The sequence below is a fragment of the Theropithecus gelada genome, chromosome 5 (assembly GCF_003255815.1).
Source record: "Theropithecus gelada isolate Dixy chromosome 5, Tgel_1.0, whole genome shotgun sequence".
Taxonomy (NCBI): Eukaryota; Metazoa; Chordata; class Mammalia; order Primates; family Cercopithecidae; genus Theropithecus; species Theropithecus gelada.
The window spans coordinates 183,316,527-183,338,638 of NC_037672.1; the positions used below are offsets into that span (position 1 = coordinate 183,316,527).

The window sequence follows — 22,112 nt, forward strand, 5'->3', positions numbered from 1 at the left end:
CTCACACACACACACAGGGACTGGCTCACACACACACAGAGACTGGCTCACACACACACAGACTGGCTCACACACACAGGGGCTGCCTCACACACACACACAGGGACTGGCTCACACACACACAGAGACTGGCTCACACACACAGGGACTGGCTCACACACACACACAGGGGCTGCCTCACACACACACACACACACGGACTGGCTCACACACACACACGGACTGCCTCACACACACACACACAGACCGGCTCACACACACACAGGGACTGGCTCACACATTTTAAGTGAAGGAAGAAATCAGGAGTTCTTTCCGTTTTTGCCAATTGGAAACTCTAAGAAAAAGGCTACAGTGTTACATTAATGTTTCACACTCCAACCCCCTTTTCAAGTGAAATAAAGAATATAAGGGAAGCCAGAAACATGCTGAAGATTTTGGCAGTGAAGGGTCTGACCACAGAGAAAGCCAATGTGCCACTTGTGTGGCTCTTTGCAGAAAGAGTAAACAGCCTTCCTGCAAAGCACAGGCTGGAGAGGGTTCCATTTTCATGGCTGATTGTGCAGAATTGGCTTAGGCTGGATGCACTGAGCAGAGCATGGGGTCTGAGCCGAGTGAGCCTGGGCTCCAGAGCAGACAGCGTCTCCCGCAGACACGGATGAGGTACGTGCATGCCATCTCCAGAGTCACACAAGGCTGTGGGTAGGTGGCCACTAGGGTAGCTCACGCATAAAAGTTGCTTTGTATCTGCAGCATGCAGAAGACTTAAAGAAAGATCTGTTTTATAAAGACGAAGCACTGCTAAGTATGTCATTTAGGATGAAGTATAAAGACGAAGCAGTGCTAAGTGTGTCATTTAGGATGCAGAAGGCGGCAGGTAAAGCATTCATTTTACAAGTGCTGTGATGATGGTGCAGGACACCATGGGGAGCAGGAGGATGCCTCCCTTCCTCGCGGATCTTCCCTCCCCTCACTACCGTGCTGCTCTGCCTACATGCTCTCACGCCCAGGCTAGTTTCCACTCAGCCAGAGGCAGTGAAGATTGGATCCGCTGATGGCAGCATCTTGGAAACAGGAAACTGACAGGCCTCTGAGTATGCCATCCTAAAATATGACTGTCAGGGACCAGACTATACACCCCAAAATGTGACTGTCATAGACCAGACTATATCACCCCAAAATATGACTCTCAGAGACCAGACTGTATCACCCCAAAATGTGACTGTCGGAGACCAGACTGTATCACCCCAAAATGTGACTGTCATAGACCAGACTATATCACCCCAAAATATGACTGTCAGAGACCGGATTGTATCACCCCAAAATGTGACTGTCGGAGACCAGACTGTATCACCCCAAAATGTGACTGTCGGAGACCAGACTATATCACCCCAAAATGTGAGTCAGAGACCAGACTATATCACCCCAAAATATAACTGTCAGAGACCAGACTATATCACCCCAAAATACAACTGTCAGAGACCAGACTATATCACCCCAAAATATGACTGTCATAGACCAGACTATACACCCCAAAATATGACTGTCATAGACCAGACTATATCACCCCAAAATATGACTGTCAGAGACCGGATTGTATCACCCCAAAATATGACTGTCGGAGACCAGACTATATCACCCCAAAATGTGAGTCAGAGACCAGACTATATCACCCCAAAATACAACTGTCAGAGACCAGACTATATCACCCCAAAATATAACTGTCAGAGACCAGACTATACCACCCCAAAATATGACTGTTGGAGACTAGAGTATATCACCCCAACGTATGACTGTCAGAGACTAACCAGACCACTCCTCCAACACATACCTCTTTGCATCATTTGGAGCTGGTCATTTTGAGAAACTGCAGACACAGGAAAACCTTTAAAAACACAGACTTACCATTTTGTAAAAAGGAAATTGACGTCCATAAAGGAACAGTCCACTTGTAAGGGTGTCTTCCTCTCTGCACCAGGGAGAGAAGAACAACTAGATCTCCAGACTCCTGAACCATGGAGAAGGGTTTTCAGCCTGAAGTTTACCCGTTTGAGATCAACTCCAGAGACATACTCAGTTCTCTGGGTGTCTCCCAAGTACACACGAGCTACACATACTAATAAACTTCGTTTGTTTTTCTCTTCTTCCTCTGTCTTTGTTATAGGGAGTATCAGCTAAGAATGTTGGAGGGCAGAGAGAAAACTCGTCTTCTCTCCTACCAGAGCAAGTGTGTGTTCCTCTGCACTGATGAATGTGCCTGTCTCCAGAAAGGGCACCCGCAGGTACTGAGAGCAGAGGTGGAGCTTCTAAGAGAGCAGTGATAGCCTCACTCCTCCTCCCTGGCCCACCGTCACCCCGTCCCCTGCACCTGGAGCCACTGGAAGACGGAGGAACCATCCTTTAAGAACCTCCTGGAGGACTCCTGAACCCCATGGGGACATGGCACAAGGCTGGAGAGCAGCTCTGTGGTGAGGGGGAGGAGAGAAGATAATCCCATTTCCTCCCAGTCTAAAGAATGGGCATCCCCAGGGGAAGGAGACAGCAGAGCCTCGGCCATGCCTAACCCTCTGAGAAGTCAATCGGACTGTGATTAGAAGTGGCTGCTACATCAGCCCAAAGCTGACTTTCAGCAAGGTAGGTTTGTGCAAGTTAAAGCAGTGACAATTGATTTAGACAAGGTTAAGTCATTTAAAAAATGCTTTTGCGTAAGATCTCACTTAATCTTCATTGCGGTTCTTGTAGAAAGGAATCAGAATGTAAGGCACCAGTGTAAGGTTGGAGAGCTGTTATATTACAGAGCTAGGGTTCTGACCTAGCTGGCTTAACAAAGAGGGTTTAATAAAGACAAGGAATCTTCGAGCCCAAATACAAGCAAAGCCAGCTGATAAAAGATCTGCTTTCAAATCTTAATCCTCGAGGAAGGGAAATGTTTAAAATTTTCCTAAAATCAAAATTGACAAGACAAATCCAAAGAAAACCCTGTGTTATCCAATGTGGCCTCGAGGTCCAAACGCATCCCCTGAACAGAAAATCCTGTCTTATCCAGTGTGGCCTCGAGGTCCAAACGCATCCCCTGAACAGAAAATCCTGTCTTATCCAATGTGGCCTCAGGTCCAAATGCATCCCCTGAACCTGGTGCATTCGCCTTTGGGTACATTCAGTAAAGGAGTCACAGTCTCAGAATATATAGGGTGCTATTTTTGTTGGGAGCAGGGGTGGAGAAGTTGCCTTGAAATATATGCAGATTAAAAATGTATATATTTCAAATTTATAACTAGGTAAATATTCCCTTCTATCTGCAAAAGAAAATATAGAAATTATCCACAAAGAATTTAGAGCTTCATCTGTTTTTAGAGGAAGAAGCTGTTAGCATGCTGTGTTCAGAATAAATACATTCAATTAAGTTAATAAATTAATCATGTAATCTTTGATTAAGATTATCGCCAATGAAATATAACTACACAAATAGTGTAGTTGATGAAGGGAAATGTTCGACTATAGCTTTGCTTATTGCAATGAAAAGGATGATCTGGATACCCTCCTGAAAACCTTGTGAAACCTGTGCCTATCCTCTTCATGTAAGTCCCTCTCCCCGCCCCCAACTGGGGAAGTCAATGATTTACCAAACACAGCACGCAGCTGGTCCATGGCAAAGGCAGCAGGAACCCAGCACTATCTGCCTAAAGATGGTAACCTGCTTATGGGTGGCCATGGTCCACAAGTCACCAATAGCTTTGGCACATGGGTCTGTCTTCTGGAATGACCAGGCATCCCTACGTAGGCCAGAGTCTTCCTGCATAGGCCCAGGGCCCTAAGGCCGCACAGGTGCCCGAGGTCCAGTCTGCAGATATGTTGGGATCAAGGCACTGCGTGTGCTTCTGCTAAGTCAGTGCTTCCCATACTGTTGGCAGGCACCAAGATCACTTAGAGAGCCTGTAATTCCTCAGGAAATGACCTTCAAGCCTCTCACAAAAAGTATTAAAGAACTGAAACCAGATCACCACACCAGATGCCCAACCAGATGCCCAACCCCTCATTCACCATGATCGATTCCTTGCCCCTCCCAAGTTCCTGCTGTTTTCTTTTTCTTTTCTTTTCTTTTCTTTTTATTTTTTTTATTTTTATTTTGATGGAGTCTCGCTCTGTTGCCAGGCTGGAGTGCAGTGGTGCAATCTCAGCTCACTGCAACCTGCGCCTCGCAGGTTCAAGCTATTCTTCTGCCTCAGCCTCCCAAGTAGCTGGGACTACAGGTGCACGCCACTACGCCCAGCTAATTTTTGTATTTTTAGTAGAGACAGGGTTTCACCATCTTAGCCAGACTGGTCTCAAACTCCTGACCTTGTAATCTGCCCACCTCTGCCTCCCAAAATGCTGAGATTACAGGTGTGAGCCACTGCAACTACCCTGAATCACCGAGCCTAGCCCTGTTTTCTTATACATTGTTACATTTCTTGCCTGCTATATAAACTCCTGGTTTTGATCAGTCAAGGAGATGAATTTGAGACTCAGCTGGCATGTCCTCAGCTGCAGCACCCTATTAAAGCCTTCTTCCTTGGCAATACTCATCATCTCACTGATTGGCTTTCTGTGCCGTTAAGCAGCAGGACTGAGAGCAACCCCCTGGTGTTTCAGTAACAATTTTCCTACTCTTTTTTTTTTTTTTGTAGAGACAAAGTCTTGCCGTGTTGCCCAGGCTGGTTTCAAACTCCTGGGATCAGGTGATCCTCCCACCTCAGTCTCCCAAAGTGCTGGGATTACAGGTATGAACCACCATGCCTGGCCCCCTAGTGAAATCTAAAATTGCAATACTCTTTTTTCTCACAGCTTTCTCATGCCATTAATTCTCTCTTCTACTTCTCTAAAAACTTTAATCTACTCCACTGTTCCTAACATTTTAGTTTTTGTCTGACTACACTGTCTTGCCTACCCCATATTTGAACCACTTTTTTGCTACTGCCCCCAGCCCCTGTTGCCCTAACAGACCCCCCAGTCTTCTCAGACCCGCACAGTGGAGATGAAGCCTGTAGTCACTGCCTGTGCTGCGCGAAGCAGGCCAGGAGCCCACAGTTGTCCTTAAAGCCCTCGTGTTTGTGGTGTTCACCTTAGACAGGCCTTCGCCCCGACCTCATTTATCTGTTCTTGCTTAGCTTCTGTAGGGGAGAAAAAGTAATATCTTCTCTTAACCCGCTGCAACATGGATGACTGAGACCCCAGAACAAAAGACCAATTAGCAAAAGAAAATCATGCAAATTTATTTCATCAAAGTTTTACATAACCCAGGAGCCTTCAGAAACGAAGGCCCAAAGAAACAGGGAAAACTGTATTTTTATGCTTAGGATTGATGAAGAGTGGACAGTCCTGTAGAAGGATGGTTGGACAAAGGGAATGTGAGCTAATGAGAATCACCTGGGGAGAACTTGGCAAGGCCAATTTGTTCAGATTGTGCTTGGCATCTCTGGGTCTTCATTCCTTTTCTCTAGGTATAGGGAGGAGGAACCGCTGGAATGAGGGTCTAATGACCTATTTTAGAGGAAGGTCAAATCATTATTTTAGGACCTGCTTTGGAGGAGAACAGTGGGAGAAGGTCAGAGAGATCTCCCTGCTTTTGCCCCACGCTCCTCTTCCCCTCTTTCGTCTCCAAGGGTCCCTGCCCTTGTTCACCCTCCTGTGCTCTCGCAGTCCTCCACGATCATACTCAACCTATTAAGCCTTTTTCTCCTCTCTTCTGGCTTGTTCTCCCCAGGGATCCCCGTAAACCTTTCTTAATAAATCCTTCTTTCTCCATCCTATGTCTACCTCTACTTCCAACCATTTTTTCTCCTTATTTAATTCACCATCTTTACCTACATGCTTATTTTATGCATTAATTATTACAAAATTATATTTTCAGCCCCCATATTTTCCTGAAGCTCTTTTGCAACTGTTGTAAATAATCTTCTAGCAGCCAAACCCCTTTTTCGTTCCCTCACTGTGGAGGGTTTATACTTACTAAGCAGTCCCCACTTTCGCCACTGAGCTGGCATTGGCGATACGACAATGAACAAGATACAAACGGCCTTTGCCCTTATGGAGCACACAGTCTGCGGTAAAGAAAGCAACAAGACAATCAATTACAGAGCAGCCTGGGTAGCATAGGGAGACCTCATCGCTGCCAAAAAAAAAAAAAAAAAAACACCAAAAAAATTAGCCAGGCATGGTGGCGCATGCCTGCAGTGCAGCTATTTGGGAAGCTGAAACAGAAGGATCATTTGAGTGGGGGAGTTTGAGGTTGCAGTGAGCCATAATCACGCTACTGCACTCCAGCCTGGGCAACAGAGTGAGACCTTGTCTATACAATAATAATAATAATAATAATAATAATAATAATAACCAATTAAATTACAGCATAACAAATGCCAGAATGGAGAAATAAAGGGAAACTGTGGGTGCAGAGGAGGGAGGTCTTTAAGGCAGATCAACTCTCTTTGGCATTTAGTTGTTAATACTGTTCTCCCATGTGGCTTGTAGGACCCACACTGTCCTGAGACTTCCACCACTCCTACTTGGTTTTATTTTTTTTCATTACTCCATTTCCCCAACTATCTTTAAAATGTTCATGTTCCACAGGACTTTGTCATTTACACACTCTTCCCTTCTCTTTCTAGAGGCTTCCTTGAGCATGTTCACTGCTTGAAAACCTGATGAAACTGACATCCATCTCTAGCCTGGAGATGTTCTCTTGCACACTCAGCTATATGATGGGCTCCTCAAACTCAAAAGGCTCGGGAACTGAGCTCATTATGTTTCCTCCCAGTCCTTCTCCTATTATGTTTCCTACTCTAGTTAATGAAATTTTCACCTCCCTATTTGGAGCAAGTCAAAAAACTGAGAGTCAACCTATATTTCTCACTTTTACTTATTCTCCACCTTCACTGGAGGCTGTACCACTTACGAGCACATACTCTAAAGCCAGATGGTGTGGATTGAATCACAATTCTACCATTTGCTAGAAGAGTGCCTTAGGTAAATTACTGCATAGCTCTGTGACTCTGTTTCCTCATCTGGGAAGTGCATTATTAAGAATCTGGCTGGCCTTTGTCCCCAGGTTTTGGGAAGTCACTTCTAAACCCTTGGCATTTCCCATGCTCTAGGAGTGTCTTTGTAATTCATTGGGGGGCTCCTGGGACCACACTTGATAGTTTATGTGAACACGATGACTTGGAATGGAGGCTGCTCAAGGCAGAAAGACCAACCATGTGATTGGGGGTCGAGGGCTTTGAACCAGAGGTCTGACCTCTGAGGAGGAGAGGGGCCAAAGACTGAGACACATGGGCAATGATTCGATGAATCATGCCTATGTAATGAAACCTCAATAAAACTCACAAGAACTCAGGGGAACTTCCCTGGTTGGCAATTTCCTCTGTGCCAATGCACAGTGGCAATCCACACACTGATGTGCTGGAATGGTAGCATGTCCTGAGGACAAGGGCAGCTTCACAGCTGGAACCCTCATAGATCCCTTTCTGTGCATCTCTCCCTTTCGCTGCTTCTGAAGTACATCCTTTTACTGCAGTAAAACTGTCATCGTAAGTATAATGCCTTCCTGAGTTCTGTGAGATGTTCTAGAAAATTGTTGAACCTCAGGGAGTCTGTAGGGACCCCTGAATTGGTAGCCAGCTGGTTAGAAGTTAGGGTGGTTCTGGAGGCCTCCAAACTTGCAGCTGGTGTCTGCCATGAAGGCAGTCTTGTAAAGAACCGTGCCCTTAACCTGCGGTCTGGCCTAGCTGCAGATAGGGAATTGATGACAATAACTTCTAGTCCATATGGTTTTACTGTGAGAATTAAATGAGCTAATAAGATAAAGCCTTTGAATAGTAACTGTCGTAAGTAACAAATGAAAATCACCTATTTTTATTTTTATTTGTTTATTTTTATAGACAGGATCTTGCTCTGTTGCCCAGGCTGGAATGCAGTGGCACAATCGATCATTGCTCACTGCAGCCTCAACCTCCTGGGCTCAAGTGATCCTCCCACTTCAGCCTCCGAAGGAGCTAGGACTACAGGGGCACACTGTCATGCCCAACGAACCTTTTAAAATTATATTTTGTATACAAAAACTTAGCCGGGCGTGGCGGCGGGCGCCTGTAGTCCCAGCTACTCGGGAGGCTGAGGCAGGAGAATGGCGTGAACCCGGGAGGCGGAGCTTGCAGTGAGCTGAGATCCGGCCACTGCACTCCAGCCTGGGCGACAGAGCGAGACTCCGTCAAAAAAAAAAAAAAAAAAAAAATTATATTTTGTAGAGATGAGGTCTCACTCTGTTGCAGGCTGGCCTTGAGCTCCTGACCTCAAGCGATCCTCTTCAGCTTCCCAAAGTGCTGGGGTTGATGTTACCTATCTTTAGAATTGTTGCCTCGCATTAGTGTGAACAGAGCCCATACACATGAAGAGTCTGCATTCCCAGGGTCTTCCCAATGGGCCTCCACTGGGTGCCCATAGAGAAGACTGGTACATGGCAGAAAAGCAGAGAGAGAGAGCTTCATGTGGCAGCACACAGACAGAGATCCCCACCTCCTTTCTGGGCCTTTCTTTCATACAACACAAAAGCATGAGGCTACTGTGGGTGGGCAGGTAATCCTTTTGTCCCCCAAGGTTTGCAAAATTTGTTTGTTGGTGGTAGGGTAGTTAAAAGCAAAAGCCATCTGCCCCTGGATCATGCCCCATATAAAAGAGAGGTCTGCTACCATTGGGCGAGGAGCAGGAAGCTTTCTCCAAAAGACCCCCACAGATACAAGCAGAGTTTGACTATGAGACAAAGGCAGAAATACTGAGAAAATCCCATATGTGAGGTCCAGGCTAACAGGAATAGCCTAAGATTGAGGCTAGACCAGGAGAATAAAAAAATGCCCCTTCCACACCTCAAGTCTTTCATGGGGAAATAAGCAACAACAGTTGTTTACTCTTGGGAGGGAGGCATCGAATGAAAAGAGAGACATCTTTTGTAGTGCAGGCATTCAGGGTCTGCCAAAAGATGAAGGTGAAACACTAACAGTGAGAAAATCTCTCCAGCACACCAGGTTCTTCACTAGTACCAGGTGTCAGAGCCCACGACTGGAAGAACTTAAAAGTTTGAACTAACTGTGATTATACCAGCAACAAAACCCAAACTCAACTCAATAACTCAACTTATTACTATTGTTCCTCTACACACAATGTCTGATGGTTAATTTAAAAAATACATATATAGATATGAGGTAAAAACCAAGAAAACATCCAACTCACCATCAAGGAATAAAGTAATCCACAGAATAAAGGCCCAGAGATGAAGAAGATGCTAAAACAATCAAACAGGAACTTTAAAATAACCATGATTAGCACAGGACAGGACAAGAAGATCAACTTTCATCACTTCTATTTAAAATGTATTTAAAATCTTAAACAGTAAAATAAGGCAAGAGACAGAAAAAAAAAGGCACACAGACTAAAAAAACAAAACTACATTCATTACCTGACTGCATAAAAATTCCAAATAATCTTTTTTAAATGCTATTGGAATAAGTGAATCTAACAAGGTTGTAGAAGTCAAGTCCAAAATATAAAAATCAAATCTCTTTTTATATACTGGCAATGAACAATTGGAAATTCAAATTTTAGGAGGCATCATGTATACTAGTACCAAAAGCATGAAATATTTCGAGGTAAATCTAACAAAAATGTGTAAAAATATTGTGAAAATTACAGAATATTGATGATGGAAATTAAACTACATATAAAAAATAAAGCAAACTACCATGTCATGAATAGGAAAACTCAATATAGTTAAACTTTTAGTTCTTCCCAAAGTGAGCTATAGGTTCAACGGAAATCCAATGAAAATCCAAGTAAGGGTTTTTTTGGTAGAAAATAGCAAGCTGATTCCAAAATTTACATGGGCTTTACCTTGCACTATATCCAAAATTTAGCTCAAAACAGACAACAGGCATAATATCACACCTAAAATTATAACATCTTCTAGAATGAAAAAAGAAAAATCTTTGTAAACTTGTGTTAAGCAAAATGAGGTGTAAAGTGGTATAGTAATTGGGGGAGCAAAATAAGCAGTTTATTATTAGGTTAAAAATACTCTTATCACACAAGCCAGATAGATACTCCTTTTCTAAGTATTTTCCTCCACAAAATGAAAACGTATCCATAAAACTAAACTGCAAATGAATGACACAAGATTTACCTGCACAGTGTCGTGGCACTAGGGGACTGGCAAGGTAGTGGCATAGCCACGGTGCCCAGGCAAACTTCTCAAACCTCCCTGTGCTTCAGTCCCTAGAGGGAACTCAGCTACAGGCCATGCCCGATCAGGTTGAGGTTTGGAATGGGCCCTGGATACCGGCATTTTTAAAACTTCCCAGGTGGCCAGGCATGGTGGCTTTTGTAATCCCAGCACTTTGGGAGGCTGAAGTGGGAGGATAGCTGGAAGCCAGGAATTTGAGGCCAGCCTGAGCAACATAGCAAGAGCTCGTCTCAATAAATAAGTAACTATTCTTCCAAGGCAATTTTGCTGTGCTGCTGGGTTTAAAGCTCTAGCAGGACAAGACAGTCATTGTTTCTAGTATACACGTGAACACATTGCAGGAGGGAATATCATATACAAATTACCGCTTAAAAACATTCAGGAAGAAACATACAAAGGAGCAGAGAATTATATATTCAACACATGTTTTGTGCTCTAGAAGAAATTAAACAGAACATGGAATCAAACAAAAATTAAAGATAAAACAGGTTAAAAGGGAAATTGGAGAGTAAAGAAAGCAAATGAAGGACAAAACACCATTAGAAATATCCAAGAACAGAATGATCAGCTGCCAGCAAGTCAGTGTCAGCGAGGGAAGACCTGAAATACTAGCAAAGAGGAAAAAGACAAAAAGATTAAAGACACTGAAAGGAAAAGATATGGAGAACAGATACGATACAAAATAAAGCAAAACATAACATTTCTCTCACGTTTGAAACACGTGACAGGAAAGTGTTAATTTAGAGAAGTAAAATTCAACAGAAAATTAAAAGGCATGAAAATGGCTAATTAACATGTAGAAGGATTCTTTGTAAATTTAGGAAAACGAAAACAACATTCAGTTGGTGCAAAAGTAATTGTGGTTTTTGCCATTAATACCTCTTTGCAGATCACATCGTCAAAAATTGAAAAGATTGATGTGTGGGCAAAGGTGTAAAACTAGAAACTTGAATATAATGTTGAATAAAACTATCATTTTCAAATTCAAATACCACTTTACTTCAGCACATTTATCTTACATATACACTCGCAACTAGGAAAGGAATATGTACAAGTAAAGTCAACTGTGTCATTTTTAGTCATTGTAAAAACCAGAAAAAGTCTAAATTTTTGTTTGTAGAGGATTAGTTTAAAATCATGGAATATCTATATAACGAAAAAGGTAGTTGTTCATTGGAAAATGCAGTAGCTGTCTATATTGATAGGGAAAGATCTTCAAGATTACTCAAGTGACACAACAGATATTTAACACTACCTATGAATGCATACCCTCCTGTTAGGGAAACAGGAGCCTAGGAGAGTCAGGGTGACACCACTTTAAAATCAACTACGTCTTAAACCTAATGAGGCACATTCCTTGCCAGTTACCACCTGTATTTGCCTCTTCTCACGCTGTTAATAAAGACGTACCCTAGACTGGGTAATTTATAAAAGAAAGAGGTTTAATTGACTCCTAGTTCCGCAGGGATGGGGAGGCCTCAGAAAACGTAGAATCATGGCAGAAGGGGAAGCAAACACATCCTTCTGCACATGGTGGCAGCAAGGAGAAGTACAGCAAGGAGAAGTGTGAAGTGGGGGAAAACCCCTTATGAAGCCATCAGATCTCGTGAGAACTCACTCATTATCACGAGAACAGCATGGAGGTAACTGCCCCCATGATTCGATTACCTCCCACTGGGTCCCTCCCATGACACATGGTGATTATGCGAACTACAGTTCAAGATGAGATTTGGGTGGGGATACCTGGGTGAGACACAGCCAAACCATGTCACCACCCATGGTCATAGGATGTTAATGGCTGAGAAAAACGCCTGCAAGGACAAACTCTTATGAGAGCAAAATGTCCCAATGTCCCAATATCACATAATAATATATGCTTTTAAAGATAATTATAGTCATGCTGTGGTGTGCTTGTGCACTAAAATGCCAAGGACAGCTTTCTTTAAACCAACAAGGAATAAATTTTTCACACTGTCAGCCCACTGACATGTAGACATAATGTAGCTTAGCTTTTACATAGATAATATCCCTATATAAGAGAAACTTAAGACAAAGATGAGAGGTTCCTCCTCTTGCTTTCTGAGGATGCCCTACTTTGTATCTGAGTAGGTTTCAGTAAACCCGCTCTTCTCACTGCACTCTGCGACTCACCTTGAATTCTTTCCTGCACAAGATCCAAGAACCCTTATTTGGGGTCTGGATTGGAACCCCTTTTCCTGGCAACACTCCTATTACACTTGAAATTTTAATCGTATGCCTGTATTTCTTCTTTTTTATATATTAAAAATGTATATGTTTTCTATGAAAAAGAGTTGGAATTTTTTTTTAAGTTTTAGCTTTATATGGAGAAAATTATTAACTAGAAAATTAGACTATCAGAGAGACTTATAGTGTCACCTAGCTAAGATTTCATTCTCAAACATGGGCCATTACTTTTACTGGAATTAAGAAATTATATAATTATATTGGAACTAGTGTTGAATAATGTTTTTCTTGTTCACATAAAGAAACATGAATAAATATACAATAACTATGATTTAAATCTGAAACAAGCACTAAAATTATGTGCACAGCATTCATTTTGCTACTATGCTGCAAACAGAATATTTTCCTCTCATAGCACCTGCAATGAAGGTCTCAAAGGAGTTTTGCATGGAAGGGCATTGAAGGGGACATGAAATTTTAACTAATACCACTAGCTCACATGCTTCAAACCCAAACTTGCTTATAACCAACCAATGTCACTTCTTAGAGAACAATATTATAGGCTTTTAATATTGTGATATAGTTTTCCCTTAAATTATGTTTTGTTATCTGAAATCCCAATTAATGGTTTTAGGGTTTTTTTTAATTTTTGTAAGACAGGGTCTCAAACTCCTGGGCTCAAGCGATCCTCCCACCTCGGCCTCCCAAAGTGCTGGGATTACAGGTGTGAGCCACCGCACCTGGCTAACGTTTGCTGTGGACACCGTACGACTTGTTAGCATAATCATAAGAAGACCCTAAAAATACATATTTTAGCTGCTCCCAGAGTCTCTCTGTGTTTCTATAGGACAGTGGGAAACTGATGTAAATAATTAAGAAGCAAATTAATTATTTGTCAATTATGTACCCATCCTGTCTTAAATGCAAAGCAGAGGCAGCCAGTTGCCAATTACTTTTACAAGCTTCATTCTTAAGTTGAATTAGGAAAGACTAAGATGTAATCAGATGTATGTATTATCAAGTGATGAAAGTTATCTACTTTTTAAAATACTTTTTGATTTAGTCCTCCTAATTGTCCTATGATTGCAACTCCCAAAAAGAATCATAACGTAAAACCTACACCTAAGAAAATTCTGTTCTGATGCAGAGGAAATTCATCTACTTGCAAAACCACAGTGCAGGATTGCAGTTCAGATGTCAAGTTAACCTGATGAGTGATTGGAAAACACACACACACACACACACACACACACACACACACTTTAGCTTTGTAAATTAAAAATCTGGAGCAAGCCACAGAACATGGTCTCTTTCAGAGGGGAGTGTCTTTGTTCTGCATAGCTGCTTTCCTGATGGTGTGGGCACCTCTAAGTGGTCTCTCCATTGTGCTGGACCTGGTTGCTGTGACTAACAATGGGTGGTTCTACTGGTCTGAAATCTAATGAGCATGTTAGTCACCTGCATGCCTGCTCTTATTTAAAAGAGCCAGTTCACCTCCTTTTTTACATAGTCAATTTAGATCCTCTCAGAGAAATGCCAGAATGTTCAGGGGACACATTAGTGCTGAATTAAAACTAGCTGCAATTTCCAACTTTCACATGGTGGTGAGTACCAAAGGTAATAACAATGAATTTGTCATTCAGCCACAAGGGATTGATGCAGCCGATTAAGGCTACACTCTGCCCATAAGATTCTGCTCAGGTTTTTCACTCCATCGTGACAGGGGGAGATCACCGGAAGGGATGATTTCTTCCACTTACATCACATAGAACCCCTGCAAAGGGATTTTCACTCCACAAATACTTGCGATGGATTTTGTTATGTTCCAGACACTGCTTGACAACCTCTACAACGATTAACTCAGCTAATCCTCCGACAACACTTACTGATGAGTTCTATTACTCCGATTACTTACACATGAAGAAAGCTGGATGCTAAGTCACTTGTCCAAGGTCACACAGCTAGTGAATGGCACAGCTGGGATGTGAACACAAGCACTATGGCTTCAGAATCCAGGTTCGCCCTGACTTTACTACACCACTCCTGTGCTCGAGATAAAGCCGGGTTTCCAATCTCCGGATTGTTGACATTTAGGGACAAGTAATTATTTGTTGTTGTAGGCTATTCTGTACATTGCAGTGTCCCTGGCCTCTACCCACTAGGTCCCTGGAGCAATCCTCCCTCCCCTGAGCTGTGAAAACCAAAAATGTCTTCGGATACTGTCAAATATCTCTTTGGGGACAAAATCGTCTCGTTGAGATATCATTCTGTATGTCTCTCATAGAAATAGAATGACTAAAAAGAAGAAATAATAGAAAAACGTGGGATTACTAAAAACAGTCGTAGTATGTCTGTCTCTGTACATTTTGAGATAGAATTATTAGGAAATATCTCAAAACAGTCCTTTTTCTTGAGACGGAGCCTCTCTCTGTTGCCTAGACTGGAGAGCAATTGTGCCATCTCGGCTCACTGAAACATCTGCCTCCTGGGTCCAAGCGATTCTCGTGCCTCCGCCTCCCGAGTCGCTGGTATTACAGACGCCCACCACCACGCCCGGCTAACTTTTTGTATTTTTTAGTAGAGATGGGGTTTCGCCAGGTTGGCCAGGCTGGTCTTGAACTCCTGACCTCAGGTGCTCCACCTGCCTCGGCCTCCCAAAGTGCTGGGATTACAGGCGTGAGCCACCACGCCCGGCCTCGAAATAGTCCTTCTTTTGGCTTTTACGTTATCTCTCCTTCCTAGCGTTTTTCTAATTTTTTTTTTTTGGCTCAGGCAGCTAGGAAGTACAGAGCTCTATTTTCACCTGAAGCCACAAGTATTTGAGGAATTCGTAGGTGCTCAATATTGTTAGATACCGCATATGCACAGAAATATAGGAAGTTACACGGATTTCAGCCTAGTTGAAGAAAAGCATCGACAGGGAAATTAGAATCAGTCACGCAGCCAGAACATATGTCAATATTACCTTATGCGGCCTGTGGGAATGAAGCACGACACGACCGGTGGGGGCGGTAGTGAGCAGGGCCGGCCCTGCTGAGAAGGTCGGTGAACCGAGTCCGGAGAGGAAAAGGCAAAGGCGAAGTGACATCCGGCCAAGCTCGCCATGTTGAGAAGGTAACGCAGTGAAGGCCCCGCCCGGCTGGGGTGGAAGACGCACGTCGGAAGGAACGCGGCCCACGGTCGGAAGCAGGCACCGATGAGCGCTGAAGGCTGGAGAACAAGAACAGAAAGCGCCCTCGCTTCGGCAGCACGTGTCCTGAAATCGAAACGGTACGGGGAAGGTTAGCAGGGCCCCTGCGCAAGGATGGCACGCAAATTCCTGAAGTGTTCCAAATAAATAAATGAATGAGTCAGAACAGGAAGTGGTTCTGGGCGTTTCAGGAATAAAGACGAGCTGCCGGGAACGAGGGCTATGCGGGGGCTCATGGTGAGTTACGGAAGTTGTTACTAATCTGCTTTATGGTGGGAAGACAGAGATCGAGGTGCTGGCAGTGAAATGGAAAGTAAGGGGTGATTAAGGGAAAAGATTTGAAATTGAAGAATTGACAGGGAAAATAAGAACAAATGTGGTAGGCTGCTTCTCAGTGAGCTCCCAGTAACCCCTTTCTCCTGGGAGCCTCCTGTGGGAGCTCCCCCCCGCCCCGCAGTGTGGGCTAGACCTAGTGACTCATTTCTAATGAACAGAATATGGCAGAGTAAGGGGTCACTCTTACAAAGGAATGTGACTTCCATCTTGGGTGTTAGTAACCTCTGGGGAGACCCACATGACAATGAAATGATGTCCCTGGACCAGTCAGAGAGGACCAGAGAACTGTCAGCAATCCCATGAGTGAGGCTGGACGTGAATGTGTCCCCCAATCCCCCACGTTCAGCTGTGAGATGACCACAGCCCTGGCCACAGCCTTGACTGCAGCCTTACGGAGAACCTGGGCCAGAGGATGCTGCTAGGCCACGCCTGGACTCCTGAGCCACAGGGACTGTGAATGGACCAAAGTGTGCTGTTTGAATCCACTAAATCCAGGGGGCATTACTTACACAGCAATGGAGAAAAAGTACGACAAGCTTACAAGATGAAAAATAACTTTCATCTCAAATATAGGACACAGTTTATTCAGTGTACATATTTAGGTATATGATTTTTCTGAAAATTAACCAAAGGGGGAATGAATAAAGAAATAGAAACATCAAAGCAAGGAAAGGAAGAGAGCCCACATCTAATAGAGAAAATGTTGTTGCGCTTTAAGTACAGAAGACAGAGATCTCTCTTCCATGGGTAATGGCCCTCCCGTGTTAGCCATCTACTTGCTGTCTCCAGCATTATGCAGCGACATGTAACTGGACTGTGTTCAGAAAATTAAAATGACGTATTCAAGGTAAATATCTAGGAACATTTCAGCCCTTAGGAAGTAGAAGAATATTCTATCTCCTGTCTACAATCTCCATATTTTCCAACAGACAGATAATGCAACTCATTCTGCTATGCATCAGCTAGTTAACTAGCAATGCCTTTTCCTCTGCTGATGAGTACAGGAGTTCTTTGAAAGAATTGCTTGTTTCAAAGAGGTCGAAGTGCAGAGTACAATGGTGGTTGCCAGGGGTTGGAGGCATGGGGCATGGGGAGAGGTTGGTCAAAGGATACATAGATAAGATGAGTGCGTTCTGAAGATCTATGTACAAGACGATGCTGTCAATAAGAATGGATTACAGTATACTTGAAACTGTTAAGAGAGAAATGCTCTCACCACAAGAAAAACAAATAACTATGTAAGTGATGGATATGTTTAATAACTTTGACTGTGGTAACGGTTTGACAGTGCATGCATATATCAAAACTTCCCATTGTGCACTGTAAATATACACAATCTTTACTTACACTTCGACAAAGCTAGGGTGGGAGAAGGAAACACTATTATAAATCACAGCACACTTGAAGGAAAGAGGAATGGACACCTATTTCAACATGTATGATCATAACAGGAAGAAGAATGTGAGTTCCATGAAGGCAGGCATTTGCTTTGTTCTCATCGTAGTCCCAGGCCCTGGCGCATGTTAGATGGTCCCTAGTGATGAGGTGAGTATAATTAATAATGGAGACGAATACTCAGGGTCCTTAAACATATGCGCAAAGCAAATACACTTTATCCTCTATGCAATTCTATATTAATTAGCACTCTTAGTTTATAAGCTTACTAACCATGTCTTGATGAGTGATTGTTATTCAAACTTTCAAGCCCATTGCCAGAAACCAAAGCTATCGGTCAGTGTGTTAGTGATCCCCAGGGAAACAGGAGCAATGGGATACACGTGGTGGATAATTTCACATGTCAGCTTGGCTAGACCAGGATGCTCAGATATTTGGTGAAATGTTATTCTGTATATTCCTGGGAGGATATTTTTGGATGAGACTGACATTTCAATGGATGAACATTGAGTAAAGCAGACTTCCCTCCGTAATGTGGGGGGTCAAGGGGGCTCATCCGAGCAGCTGAAGGCCTGAATGAAACAAAGGCTGATATCCCCCAAACAAGACATGCTTCTGTAGCAGACGGCTGCTGGCTTTAACTGCACCAGTGCCTCTTTCTTGGTCTCCAGCCTGCTGGTCCATTCTGCGGATGCTGGACTTGGCTATAGCCTCCACAATCTTGTGAGCAAACTCCTCAAAATAAATCTCTCTCTCCCCCCACCTCCCCCTCCACATTGTATTGGTTCTGTTTTTCTGGAGAGAGCCTTAACACAATGTGGATGTGTGTGTGCAGGTGCATATGCACATATAGAGGTTTTTTTATTTTTTATTTTTTAATACCTTTTTTTTTTTTTAGAGATGGGGGTCTCACTATGTTGTCCAGACTGGTCTCAGATGGGCTCAAGCAATCCTCCCGCTATGGTTTCCCAAAGTACTGAGATTATACACATAAGCCACTGTGCCCAGGCTAAAGAGATATATTTTAAGGGAAGATCTGATTCTGCAGTTCAAGTCTGAAGGCCACCTGCTGACAGGCTCCCCTTTTCTCAGAGGGTGCTCCATTTTCTGTTAAGACCTTATTCCACTGACTGGATGAAGGCTGCCCACGCAATGGAGGGGACTTGGCTCTCTCAAAGCCTACTGATTTAAATGTTAGTCTCATTTTTAAAATATCCTCACAGAAACATCTGGAATAAAGTCTAACCAAATATCTGGGTACAGTGATCCGGCCAAGTTGAGACATAAAATTAACCACCATGGCCTACACTTTTATCTTTTTGGCTGCAATTCTGTCAAAGACTTCTGCTCTTCATAACATCTCACTCACTAGCTCCACGAAGCCATATGATACAAACCTTGCCTGTGTAGCCTTCAGTTTTTTCCCAAAAGAAGTCTATTAAACGCTAGTCAAGTATCTTCTCCTCCAAGCTCAGTAGCTTGGGCCTTCAGCAGCTGTTCGCCATTCCTATCCATCTCCCTGAGCTACCCTGGCATTCTTATCAGGACACTGGAGGAATCTCTCTATGTGCCTCTAAAGATTCAGCACCCAAACATGATAGAAATCACTGTGATCACGCCGTATCTATATATCTGCCCATCCCTTTAAATCATTCCAATAAAGCAGATTAGAAGCAGTAATAGGATTCAGCTGCTTGCTTTATACTGTTGATGGTTCTGGTTTAAGGACCATCAATGATATAAAGAAGGCAGCTGAGTCCTATTACTCAGCTGCTGAGTATAAAGAAGGGAAACTAGTTTGAGGATGCTAGACATCCAGCTAACATCCTCAAACCATTTTCCTTTAACTTCTAACCAAAATGCCAAGCAAATCGGGGTGGGGGGGCAAGGTTAACATTAACAACATAAGACAGACCACCTAATGTCAGACTGTGCATGGTGTTGGCGATAATAATAACAAAGATGAAGGTTGGCTGAGAAAAATCTTGGCCAGAATTCAGCACATCGTACCTAAGGATACTCCATCAGAAACAGACCACTTGGAAAAGCTGAGAGTGTTTGTTTTCTGAAACTGAAGTACCTGTAGCAACTGGTCCAAGGTTCTGGAGAATAGAATTAATAGAAGGAATCAAACTTATGCTATTTTAGAAGGTTTTTTTTAAGAACTCCATAGTGTGGCCGGGCGCAGCGGCTCACTCCTGTAATCCCAGCATTTTGGGAAGCCGAGGCGGGAGGATCACGGGGTCAGGAGTTCGAGACCAGCCTGGCCAATATGGTGAAACCCTGTCTTTACTAAAAGTACAAAAATTAGCCAGGCATGGTGGCGTGTGCCTGTAGTCCCAGCTACTTGGGAGGCTGAGGCAGGAGAATCCCTTGAACTCAGGAGGCGGGGGTTGCAGTGAGCCGAGATCGCACCACTGCACTCTAGCCTGGGAGACAGAGGGAGACTCCCCATCCCCCAAAAAAGGAACCCCATAGTCCAATTATATGTATCCAGGACCCTATCCAGAAATGAGAGGAGGAAGTACCTGCCCACTGGGAGTGTCAGCAGAGGGCGTTTGCTTCATTCTACTCTCAAAGACCCTCACATCTAACCTGCTCCCCCTGACATCCAGGCCTTTTCATCTGAGGTCAAAGTGCTATTGCCATGCAGCTTAGGCTTGCATGCAATAATGACTTGCTTATACATTTTTGTAAATGTGCACATAGGTCTAATTAATGGTTTTCCTGTGGACACGTGATAGACCTGTGCAGATTCTTTGGGTCATTTTTGTTTGGTTCATAGTTCATTCTGCAACATTCTAAACTCTTGCCAAGCTGCAGTGAGCAGGTTCTCTATTTGCCTTCTATCTGCTAATCATCTTTCAGTGCTGTCTATCTCTTGTAGGATAGCACAGGATAACTTCCCTCAGCCAGTTGAAGCACCCTCTACACTTGTGCATAAATCAGCTAATATTAGCCAGGTGTGGTGGTGTGCACCAGTAGTCCTAGCTATTTTAAAGGCTGAGACAGGAGGATTGTTTCAGCCCAGGAGGTCAAGTCTGCAATGAGCCATGATTATTGCACTGCATTATAACCTGGGCAACAGGATGAGACCCCATCTCTTTAAAAAAGTCAGCTGTATGTCTGTGTCCCCTTCCTCCATCCATGTCCCTATTATTGTTCTTTCCACACCAATTCTATTCCTGTCTTCCCTCCATCAGCCTCAAATTTTTAGAGCTTGCACAGACCAAATAGTAGAGTTATCTCTCTCTACTGTATTGCTATAGGAAAATGACAGAGGGTGGTTTCTTTCTCCCATTTCCAGTCCCATCTTTTCAGCACCTAGACAGCACCTACAAATCCTAGGATGGAAAAGTGGAGAGTAACCTACATGGAATCCATGGAAAAGCTAGTATTTCAGAAAAAAATAAATAGGGGATCATCTGGGAATCTCTACAAAAGAACATATCTCTGACAGTTATCTCTGTCAAGATACAGAAGAACATATCAAAAATTTCTTGGGATCCTAAAGATATTTTATTCTCTGCTAATGTATTGGTTATCCATTGCTGCATAACAAATTGCTCCCAGCTTCATGGCTTCAAGCATCACCCATCTGCTGCCTTGCACTTTGCAAGCATCAGGAATCAGGCTTAGCTGCGTCTTCCGCTTCAGCTCTCACAAGACAGCAATCATGATGTCAGCTAGCGGCATTCTCACTTGAGGCTCCAATGGGGAAGCATTTGCTGCCACACTCAGGTTGTTAGTGGCATTCCTTCTCCTGTGGTTGCAGAACGGAGGTCCTGACCTGAGGCCACTTTCAGCTCTTAGCGGCTGTCTGTGGCTCTTGAGGATGCCTACAGTTCCTAGATGCGCCCACAGCTGTGCACCACATGGGGCACCTACTTCATTAAGGCAGCAAGAAGAGTTTCTAGAACGCGTCAGCTGGCCAGCCAGAGTCTTCTAGAACATAGCATATCATGGAGCAAAACCCCAGCCCCTTCGCCATACTCTGTTGGCTATACAGAAGACACAGGTCCCACCCACACTCAAGGAGAGGGGATCATACAAGAATGTGAATACCAGAGGTTGTGGATTGGGGCTTCACCCTAGAGCAGGCCATTACCATTAAAGAAGAGGAGAAAACTCATAAGGAGAGAAGCAACATAAATGAAAACTTGGCAACATTAGATTTAAAAAGTAATTATGCTGCAAAAAATCAAATCAGTCATGTGAAAAATGAAGTTTCCCAAGAATGCATATGAAATGACTGAAAAGAAGAAAACAAGTGAGAAAATGACAGATGATGTACAGAAAAGAGAGCCAATGTTTGGGAAAAAACTGGTGTTCCTTCAGAAAGCTGAGAACAAATGCAACAGAAGCAATAAGCAAAAATGATATGTATAATGTGTATGAAATTATATATGGATGTAAATTGAGATATCTAGATATTAGAAGAACACTTTCCATATATGAAGCTACACCTCTATTTCCAAGTTAAAGTAGTGCACCATATGCAAAGGAAAAATTGTGTTAAGGTAGGCATCCATCCTGGAAAAGAGTCCAAATGATAATGGTAAGGATTGCACCCTGAGAAAGTAAGGCAGAAAACAAGCAGTTTCCTTTAGAGGATTAAGCTGGCCTCATATTCCTCCTCCTGTAGCAATAAATGCCAAGGCACAGAGAATATTTTCTATAGACTTCTAGAGAGGAAAAGACTGATAAGCCATGAATTTCATAACT

General features: G+C 43.3%; 1 long non-coding RNA gene and 1 other non-coding gene across 2 annotated transcripts in view; one reads left to right on the forward strand and one right to left on the reverse strand.

Annotated features, from left to right (window-relative positions):
- The window catches only part of LOC112625006, a 71,364-nt gene extending 55,717 nt beyond the window's left edge, over positions 1–15,647 (reverse strand). The window contains exon 1 of the long non-coding RNA XR_003119503.1: positions 15,432–15,647. This is a non-coding gene — a long non-coding RNA (uncharacterized LOC112625006). The remainder of the gene's footprint in view (positions 1–15,431) is intronic.
- A 49-nt stretch (positions 15,648–15,696) lies between these two features.
- On the forward strand, positions 15,697–15,805 carry LOC112625562. The gene has a single exon (XR_003119652.1). It is a non-coding gene; the product is annotated as a U6 spliceosomal RNA (small nuclear RNA).
- The last annotated feature ends 6,307 nt before the right edge of the window (positions 15,806–22,112 follow it).